The sequence below is a fragment of the Physella acuta genome, unplaced genomic scaffold (assembly GCF_028476545.2).
Source record: "Physella acuta isolate Inbredline_101_S28 unplaced genomic scaffold, ASM2847654v3 ptg000713l, whole genome shotgun sequence".
In the NCBI taxonomy this organism is placed as follows: Eukaryota; Metazoa; Mollusca; class Gastropoda; family Physidae; genus Physella; species Physella acuta.
This window is the reverse complement of record NW_026732231.1, coordinates 251,929-261,719: the sequence shown is the minus strand read 5'-3', so window position 1 is coordinate 261,719 and position 9,791 is coordinate 251,929. Positions and strand designations below refer to the sequence as shown.

At 37.7% G+C, this 9,791-nt stretch overlaps 1 protein-coding gene across 1 annotated transcript in view; it reads left to right on the top strand.

Annotated features, from left to right (window-relative positions):
• The first annotated feature begins 1,264 nt into the window (after positions 1–1,264).
• Positions 1,265–9,791, top strand: part of LOC131949768 (uncharacterized) — a 53,664-nt gene continuing 45,137 nt past the window's right edge. Inside the window, exon 1 of the mRNA XM_059311706.1 lies at positions 1,265–1,446. The gene's annotated coding sequence lies outside the window, so the exon portion shown is untranslated. The remainder of the gene's footprint in view (positions 1,447–9,791) is intronic.

Sequence of the window (9,791 nt, the reverse complement as noted above, 5' to 3'; positions counted from 1 at the left end):
TCAGTTGTTGGCCATTGTACGTGTGGTCGAATGGTAGAGCTCCAGATGTCTACTCCAGGAGTCTCGAGTTGGGTCCGCTCAGACATGCTCCAGAATCCACCCAGCTCTGATGGCTACATGGTTTCAGTTAGGGAACTTAATGCGTTAACAATACGCAAACTTTAAGTGGCTATAACTTCATCAGGCCCACCACTTTTGTACGGCAAACTTTAACTGGCTATAGATTATTGCGAGCTTTTCTCTGCCTTAATGCATCGTGTTTGTGTCACCCGCTTTTAGATCAAACTTCTGACGAAATTGTACACACTTTAGATTTGTATAAGGGTGTATTCAGACATTAGATTAGTCTAAGGGTGTATTCACACATGAATGTGCCATCGTTTAGAGACATATTTATATCTAGAGAAAGGTCCATACATTTAAAGTGTTTGTTGATACGCTGTTCTTTACAGGGGGTATAAATAGTTGTGGATTATCATAAATCATAGAAATAATTTTAATGTCTTTATTTTTAGTACATGGGCAAAAGCTGGTTATATTTACTTTTTAAGTTTTTCGATTCCTATGTAATGTATCTACCGATAAATATTAATTCCAACAAAAAACAGAACACACGACCAAGTTTTAATACCAATCTTTAATTATTCTCTTTGGTTGCCATTTTACTTTTGCACTTGCAATCAAACATAACACATTTTGACTCTAGTAGTCAATACACACATTGTTGTTCGCATGGACTTGAAATGATGGATGACTAATCGAGCTATTTTAAGTCTCTCCCTTTACGATTGTATTCTGAATAAGCTTGCACAATTGCTAGTACCGCTACTTGCAACAAGCATTTACAAATAATCAGTCTCTGAGACCTCAGTAACCTAAGTTGGATGTATGTAAAAATGACATCAATAGACAGTCTGTTGTCTAGTGTAGGTATAAATGTCATCAATAAACAAAGTCTATTTTCTAGCGTAGGTATATTCATCAATAGACAAACTATAATACTTATCATTTTCATCTATAGACAAATTTAGTCGTTTATATATATATATATATATATATATATATATATATATATATATATATATATATATATATATATATATAGCTTGCCGTAGGAATTCAATGAAATACCAGTGATTAGAGTAGGAGCAGCTAGCGTAAACACGGCTAAAGACATATTTCAAATGGTTTTAACCATGAGTTTATTGATAAACCCGAACCTCCGTTTTGTGTAGGAAGTTTTTCAGCAGCCCGAGCCAGATCCCACGCGCGCGAGTGTCGTCTGGCAGTTCGTGGCTCGCCTGCTACGGTTGGTAGTCAAATGAAGCATCGCCCCACCTGACGTTTCTTACCCAAGTCACTTCATTTAGGTCTAGACACATTTTTCCTGCTCAACATTTTAAGTTTCAACAAAACATCCACTTTTTAAGGCTAACAAACGAGTGGGTAAGTAAACATTTTCTTAGCGTTGTCATTGTCCGGAAAACACGATACATTTTTCTCGAAATTAGATATAACAAGTACAATTGGGCAGGGATAATTTTTAACAAACGCGTACAGGCGTATATATTGTATGCGTTTGTATTACAGGCATTCATATTGTAAGCATTTATATTACTGGCATTCATATTGTAAGCATATATATTACAGGCGTTCATATTGTATGCGTTTTCATTAGAGTCGTTCATATTGTAGGCGTTTATATTCCTGGCGTTCATATAGTATGCGTTTTTTAATAGGTGTTCAAATTATAGGCGTTTTTATTATAGTCGTTCTTATAGTAGGCGTTTTTTATTATAGTCGTTCATATTGTAGGCGTTTTTATTATAGTCGTTCATATTGTATGCGTTTTCATTAGAGTCGTTCTTATTGTATGCGTTTTTATCACAGTCGTTCATATGATAGGCGTTTGTATTCTAGGTGTTCATATACTAGCGTTCATATTGTAGGCGTTCATATTGTAGGCGTTTTTATTACAGGCGTTTATATTGTAGGCGTTTATATTGTAGGCGTTTTATTCTAGATGTTCATATTGTAGGAGTTTGTATTCTAGGTGTTCATATTGTAGGCGTTTATATTGTAGGCGTTCATATTATTATCGTTTACATTGTAGGCGTTTATATTCTAGGTGTTCATATTCTAGCGGTCATAATGTAGGCGTTCATATTGTAGGCGTTTTTATTATAGTCGTTCATATTGTAGGCTTTTTTACTTTCTCGTATATACGAAGTATAGAGAAAGTCTTGTAATCGTGCAGAAAAAAAAATCGAGATTTTTTACACCTCACTGATACGGAAAAACATAATTTTGCAATCTTGTCCGTATGTCTGTGTGTCTGTGTGTGTGTGTGTGTGTGTGTGTGTGTGTCTGTCTGTCTGTCAGTGTGTAAACACGATAACTTGAGTATCGTTAAAGCTAGGTTGATGAAATTTCATATATAAGTATTTTATCAAAATCGTAGATCCGTATCAACTTTTGAGCGATTTCCGATAACCGGAAATAGTACTTTTTCTACTTTGAATTTTTAAAAAGCCTATAACTTGAGTACTATTTCAGATAGATCAATGACATTTCACATGTAGGTAAAGGATCTAATTCTCTACCTTCTGTTAAATTTTGAGTAATTTCCGTTGACCAGAAGTACTTATTTAGGGTTAGGGTTAGGGTTAGGGTATAAGTGTCTCGGTCAAATTACTTTAAAAAAACAACATAATGACCATTGAACATCAGGGTTTTTAATGGAATCATTCAAGGCTCTTTATCATTTAATATGGTGTTGTGTTAAATAATAACGTATATAAGTTGGTTTTAATTTTTCTAATAGGTATTGATTGCCTTGTTATTTTTAATGTGTCGGATTTTTAGATAGTTAGTCATTTCTTTGCTTATCACTGATATCGTTCAACGTGTTGTAAAGCACATAGCGTTTTGAGCAATAACTATTTTATAAAATATTTTTCTCAAACACGTATAACGTTAAAATATATAGGCCTATCATTCGCGTGTAACGAGTACCGACGGGTAGTTATTAAATAAAAGATTGTTATTAAAACGTTTTTATGCTATTTTTTTCATTACTTTAAATTATTTAATCTATAATAATAGTCTGTCACTCTATCTGTCACTATATCTGTTGGAAACGCTTTTACTATAGAGAAAACAAGCAAAGTAAAAACATTCACAGTCGTACGAAAACGAAACGTGACGTCACATGTAACATATAGTAAGAAATAGTCTAAAGCCGGGAAAGTATACACAATAATATGACGTCATTGATTCTCGAGTAAACATATAATTAAAATCAATTGGTCTAATCTTAAAAATGGTTTGCGTGCAGAGTTTCTTTCGTGTATCTCTTCGGGTAGTGGCGAAGCTCCCCCCCCCCCCCCCCCCCGTAGAACGTCTAACACCCCCCCCCCCCTCCACAACGAAGTATAATTTATATAGAAAATATATACTTTTACCAGTGTCGGCCTCCCTCTGCCCCAGAGAAATTTATTCGCCCCTGCACATTTTCAAGTGCCCCACCCCCGAAAAAAAGTCTGAAAGAAACACAGTCTGCGTGAGTTAGGTTTATTGGTCAAAAGTAGCAAGCGGGTCTAGATTATAGAAGTAGGGTCTACCTTTAGTCTGTATGATCTACAAATGTGACCAGTGTTTCTTTCAGACTTTTTTCTCCACCGAGGGGGGTACTTTAAATTTTCGGAGGTAGGGGGCGGACACTGGTAAAAGTATATTTTCTATATAAATTCTATTTCGTAATAGCAGACGGTGCTTCGAAGGCAGAGTTTCTTCCAGGTATCTCTTCGGGGGGGGGGGGGGGGCAAGCACCCCCCCCCCGAAAAATTTTTACCGCCCCCCTGGACGAAATTAAATAAATATAATTTATATAGAAAATATATACTTTTAACAGTGTCCGCCCCCCCCCCCCCCGAAGAAAGTCTACCGCCCCCCCCCCCCCCAAAAAATTTCAAGTGCCCCCCCCCCCCCCCCCGGAGAAAAAAAGTCTGGAAGAAACACTGTCGAAGGTGAGAGACGGAAAGCTCTGCCCCCAACCACCCAACCCCTGAAAGAAACTCTAAATACGACTTTTGTCAAGTTTGAGCTAATATGCAAGGTTTAGGGCTACGACTATATTTAGTATCAATGTGCAGTAACTACGTGTAGATCAAGCTTAAATCTGATTAAATTGCCGATTTCTGGATAAAAATCTGTTTTCAATGAAATTTTTCGTTTCCGGTTAAATTTGAAGTTGAGGTGATGATTTTGGTTTTTGTTTCGATTTAGAGAAAAAGGCAATACTATTAACCTAGCGCCCGTTGTATTTCTCCTTCAACGGGCCATTCATCTCGTAAAATAGAGTTGCATGACTAAAAACTATGAACATAGCGCGCGTATAATAGTGCGGTATAGTTGGATAAGACAGACTGACTAATAATTTGAGACTATCGTAACTAACTCATTAAAAATTAATTATGCATCCAATTAAGTCAAATTTTGTCATATTGCATTGTCCTTGGGTTTTCACCCACGTGCCGAATTTTTAAAAAATTGATCTGTTAGAAGTATCCGAAATTTCACTCTCCAGTTTCGTTCTAGACAATATTAGGACTGAAGAAGCAAGTTAAATAAAAGGTTGTAAAAAACTAATTTATGATTTTTAAAATATTATAGAGACTGATAAACTATGTTATAAGATGATACGCTAAATTCTTACCTAAGTAACATATGTGACTATCCTCATAAATTATGACCTAAGTAACATATGTGACTATCCTCATACATTATGACCTAAGTAACATATGTGACTATCCTCATAAATTATGACCTAAGTAACATATGTGACTATCATCATAAATTATGACCTAAGTAACATATGTGACTATCATCATAAATTATGACCTAAGTAACGTATGTGACTACAACGATATTTAAGACAGCTAACCATGTCTTATGTGCTAGCTAGCAGCAAAGAAAACACTTGCATGTCTGCTGAACTCTGAGCTTGCAACTCCCAAAGGGTGGCTAAGGTCTGTCAACCAAACTGAATTACTGAATGAACTGTAGACATAATAGACTCTAAATTGATAATTGAACGGCTAATCGGGGCCGGGAAGAGAGGCCAATTGTGTATGACAAGTCTGCACCTGACGTCACAATGGCATCCTTTGAGGCCATCAATGGTAGTTATCGCCTGTTTTCTCAGCCGCTTTCTCTCTAACTCTAGCGCGGCCTTTCAATAGCACAACCAACAGTTCAACAATTAGATCAAATGTAATCGATGGTAACTTGCACGTTTTTATTCACCCTAATATTAGACAATCTTGACTTGAACATCTAAATGTTTTTTCAAGAATTACAAAGCTAGTTAAAGGTGTCGATTGACAGAGGCGTAGCGAGTGGGGGTGGGGGGGGGGGGGGGGAAGGCGGACCGCACCGGGTGACACCATTTAGGGGGGGGGTGACACCAAGGCAAAAAATTGCAAAATATATAAAGAAAAATCATAATTCCAATTAATTAAACGATTCACTATAATTAGCTAAATAGTCTTTTAAAGCAAAGTTGACAAATCCCGACGTTATCCTGCTAATGATAGAGAAAACATTGCTACATCCAACTGTATTAATAACCGACTATAGATGAACATCGTTAGTATTATATGTGCGCAGTTTAAAGCTATCACCCGGAAAGGGGGAGGGGGGGGGGGGGAGTTACATCTACTAAACGTTGCAAAATTTGTCTGAGGTAAACGGTTTAGCTGAGAATCAGAATAACGTATGTGTGAATCCATGTCTGGGGTGGGGTGGGGGGGGGGGTGGCACCAAATTTTATAATTTACTACAAAAACAATGATTTTGAAGTTGAATAAATAACTGTTAGAATTAGGCCCCCAAATGCTTTTTCTAGGTAGATTAATATATTGTTTGCACAAAATTGACGCCATTCCACCGTCCACTGAATTGGGGTGAAACCACATAGAAAATGTACAAATATACATATCATTCGATAAGAAAATTATTATAAAACAGCCCACAAGTGTGTAATTGTCTGTGTATGTATATGTGTGTGTGTTTGTGTGTGTGTGTGTGTGTGTGTGTAAGTGTGTGACACCAATTGAACGATAGTTGTACATTTGATTGTGCTTAAATAATTTAGCCTTGTGTCGATGTTTTACTTTTTTTTTACTGATTTGTTATCCAAGATTTGAGATATGTTTATGGGTTATTTTTCTATTCTTGTTAAAAGTTGTGTGATAAATATTTAAAATTAATGTATATCTTTTTCACTGATTTGTGTCATTGTAATAAATAGTTTTCATTATGTAATAGTTTAAATGAAAACATTTTATTTTTTTAATTACTATTTAAAAGTGCGTGTTACAAAATAGCGCAACTTTTGAAATGTCCATTATAAATGAATTAAGTTTAAAAAAAAACTTGAGATACGAGAATAAAATAGAATGTTAGCAACGTTTGAATAGAACTGGTTGGCTTATTACAGGGGTCTCCAAACTACGGCCCGCGAGGTCCTCTCATCCGGCCCGCGGAGAACATTTTGTCCACGGAAAAAAAGTTTGTTGGTGATGGCTGAGTACCTTTGCTCAGAAAAATCAAAGACATGCCTGGAAGAAACTGGCCCCCGAACTGAAATTTTATAGTTAATGCGGCCCTCGGACTGAAAAGTTTGGAGACCCCTGGCTTATTATATTGACACATGTTGACGCTTTTTGTCGCCATGGAAAGAGTTGCCAAACGCTTTGAAACAATTAATAGCAATGCAAACAGAAAGTGATATTTTAATTCCAAGGGTAGACAAAGGTACAGAACATAGTCCATGTAAAGACAGAACGGTTTAAACCCAAGGGGATTTGAACCTACCATTCCACGCGGCACCAAAATCGCCTCGCCCTCCATGCATCAAATCAGACCTGCAAACACTTCTGCCAATCAGCTCTACAAAAAACAGAGCTTTCATGGAAGACCACTATCACAGCTTATTACAAATCTAGTATACCCCTAAAATATAAAGAGATTATAGCGGATTAAGACATTGTAGAAAAGTATTTGTCGCTATGTTTCTCATTGTTCTATACTAATCTGTACATTAAAATTTGAACGCTGAAGTTCAGTCAAAAGTGCTTTGCTTAAAAAAATAAATACATCCAGAAAAAAAGATATATTTGAACATATATACACATGTTTTTACATATATATATATATATATATATATATATATATATATATATATATATATATATATATATATATATATATATATATATATATATATATATATATATATATATGTGTGTGTGTGTGTGTATAATTTTTTTTCTTTCGGAGGAGGGGGGGGGGTGACTACATTAGGTGCCGCACCGGGTGATACCCGACCTCGCTACGCCACTGTCGATTGAGAACTTTTAGAGTCGGTTGTCGATAGTTTGAACCAAATCATAAATAGTTGCACTATTACCAAACCAGGAGACGTCGGCCTACCTACAGCTGTCGGTACAATGTCAACGATGACTTTCTTTTCTATATGGTAATGAAAATACGCCACATATTGCATACAACACCTGGTCCAGTCAACTTACAACACCTGGGCCAGTCAACATACAACACCTGGTCCAGTCAATATACAACACCTGGTCCAGTCAACTTACAACACCTGGTCCAGTCAACATACAACACCTGGGCCAGTCAACACACAACACCTGGGCCAGTCACCATACAACACCTGGGCCAGTCAACACACAACACCTGGGTCAGTCAACATACAACACCTGGGCCAGTCAACACACAACACCTGGGCCAATCACCATACAACACCTGGGCCAGTCAACACACAACACCTGGGCCAGTCAACATACAACACCTGGGCCAGTCAACACACAACACCTGGGCCAATCACCATACAACACCTGGGCCAGTCACCATACAACACCTGGGCCAGTCAACACACAACACCTGGGCCAATCACCATACAACACCTGGGCCAGTCAACACACAACACCTGGGCCAGTCAACACACAACACCTGGGCCAGTCACCATACAACACCTGGTTCACATGAAGCAGACACCCCAGGATGTGATTGGACTCTCCTATAACATCAGTGTAGGACATGAAGTGGACATCCATGAAGAAACACAGACACGTTCATGGCATTTGCAGGCTGTCGCTCAACTACCCGTTGGAGGAGATATTTTTAAACAAAATTTCTTTCTCGACTTCGTTTTATGTATTCGCTGAATGTTAAGGCAATTAAGAAAGATGAAAATACTGCAATTATCGCCAGAGCAATCAAGGTTGGCTAAGCATTAGCCCTATGCGTCAGTCCACATATGAGACGGTAGGGAGATGATTTGCACTCAATTTAGTCTGGCTCTATTACGTACGTTTCAAGATATTGTAATCAAAGTAGATTATAAACAGGCCAACGTCGTGTTTAGATTATGCGTGTATGTAACAATTTCAGAATAAGACTACAGGCCTAGTAGTTGTGTGCAATGTTGGGTACACATTACACGCTAGGCAATGTTGGGTACACATTACACGCTAGGCAATGTTGGGTCCACATCACAAGCTAGGCAATGTTGGGTCCACATTACACGCTAGCAATGTTGGGTCCACATTACACGCTAGGCAATGTTGGGTCCACATGACAAGCTAGGCAATGTTGGGTCCACATTACACGCTAGGCAATGTTGGGTCCATATGACAAGCTAGGCAATGTTGGGTCCACATTACAAGCTAGGCAATGTTGGGTCCACATTACACGCTAGGCAATGTTGGGTCCACATGACAAGCTAGGCAATGTTGGGACAACATTACACGCTAGGCAATGTTGGGTCCACATGACAAGCTAGGCAATGTTGGATCCACATGACAAGCTAGGCAATGTTGGGTCCACATTACACGCTAGGCAACGTTGGGTCCACATATAATCTAAGCTAAACTATAAACTAAGCAATCTTGAATCTAGATGTACCACCGTGTATTGTCAACGGACTATAGAAAAGTGAGTCTCTTAACTTCAATCAAAATTATTGTCGGGATTGAGGAAAAGGGTCTTGGGTTTCTTTAAGTAAATAAATTGTTGGGTTGAGGACATGGGTCTAGGGTTTCTTTAAGTAAATAAATTGTTGGGTTGAGGACATGGGTCTTGGGTTTCTTTAAGTAAATAAATTGTTGGGTTGAGGACATGGGTCTAGGGTTTCTTTAAGTAAATAAATTGTTGGGTTGAGGACATGGGTCTAGGGTTTCTTTAAGTAAATAAATTGTTGAGTTGAGGACATGGGTCTAGGGTTTCTTTAAGTAAATAAATTGTTGAGTTGAGGACATGGGTCTAGGGTTTCTTTAAGTAAATAAATTGTTGGGTTGAGGACATGGGTCTAGGGTTTCTTTAAGTAAAAAAATTGTTGGGTTGAGGACATGGGTCTAGGGTTTCTTTAAGTAAATAAATTGTTGGGTTGAGGACATGGGTCTAGGGTTTCTTTAAGTAAAAAAATTGTTGGGTTGAGGACATGGGTCTAGGGTTTCTTTAAGTAAATAAATTGTTGAGTTGAGGACATGGGTCTAGGGTTTCTTTAAGTAAATAAATTGTTGGGTTGAGGACATGGGTCTAGGGTTTCTTTAAGTAAATAAATTGTTGAGTTGAGGACATGGGTCTGGGGTTTCTTTAAGTAAATAAATTGTTGGTTTGAGGACATGGGTCTAGGGTTTCTTTAAGTAAATAAATTGTTGGGTTGAGGACATGGGTCTAGGGTTTCTTTAAGTAAATAAATTGTT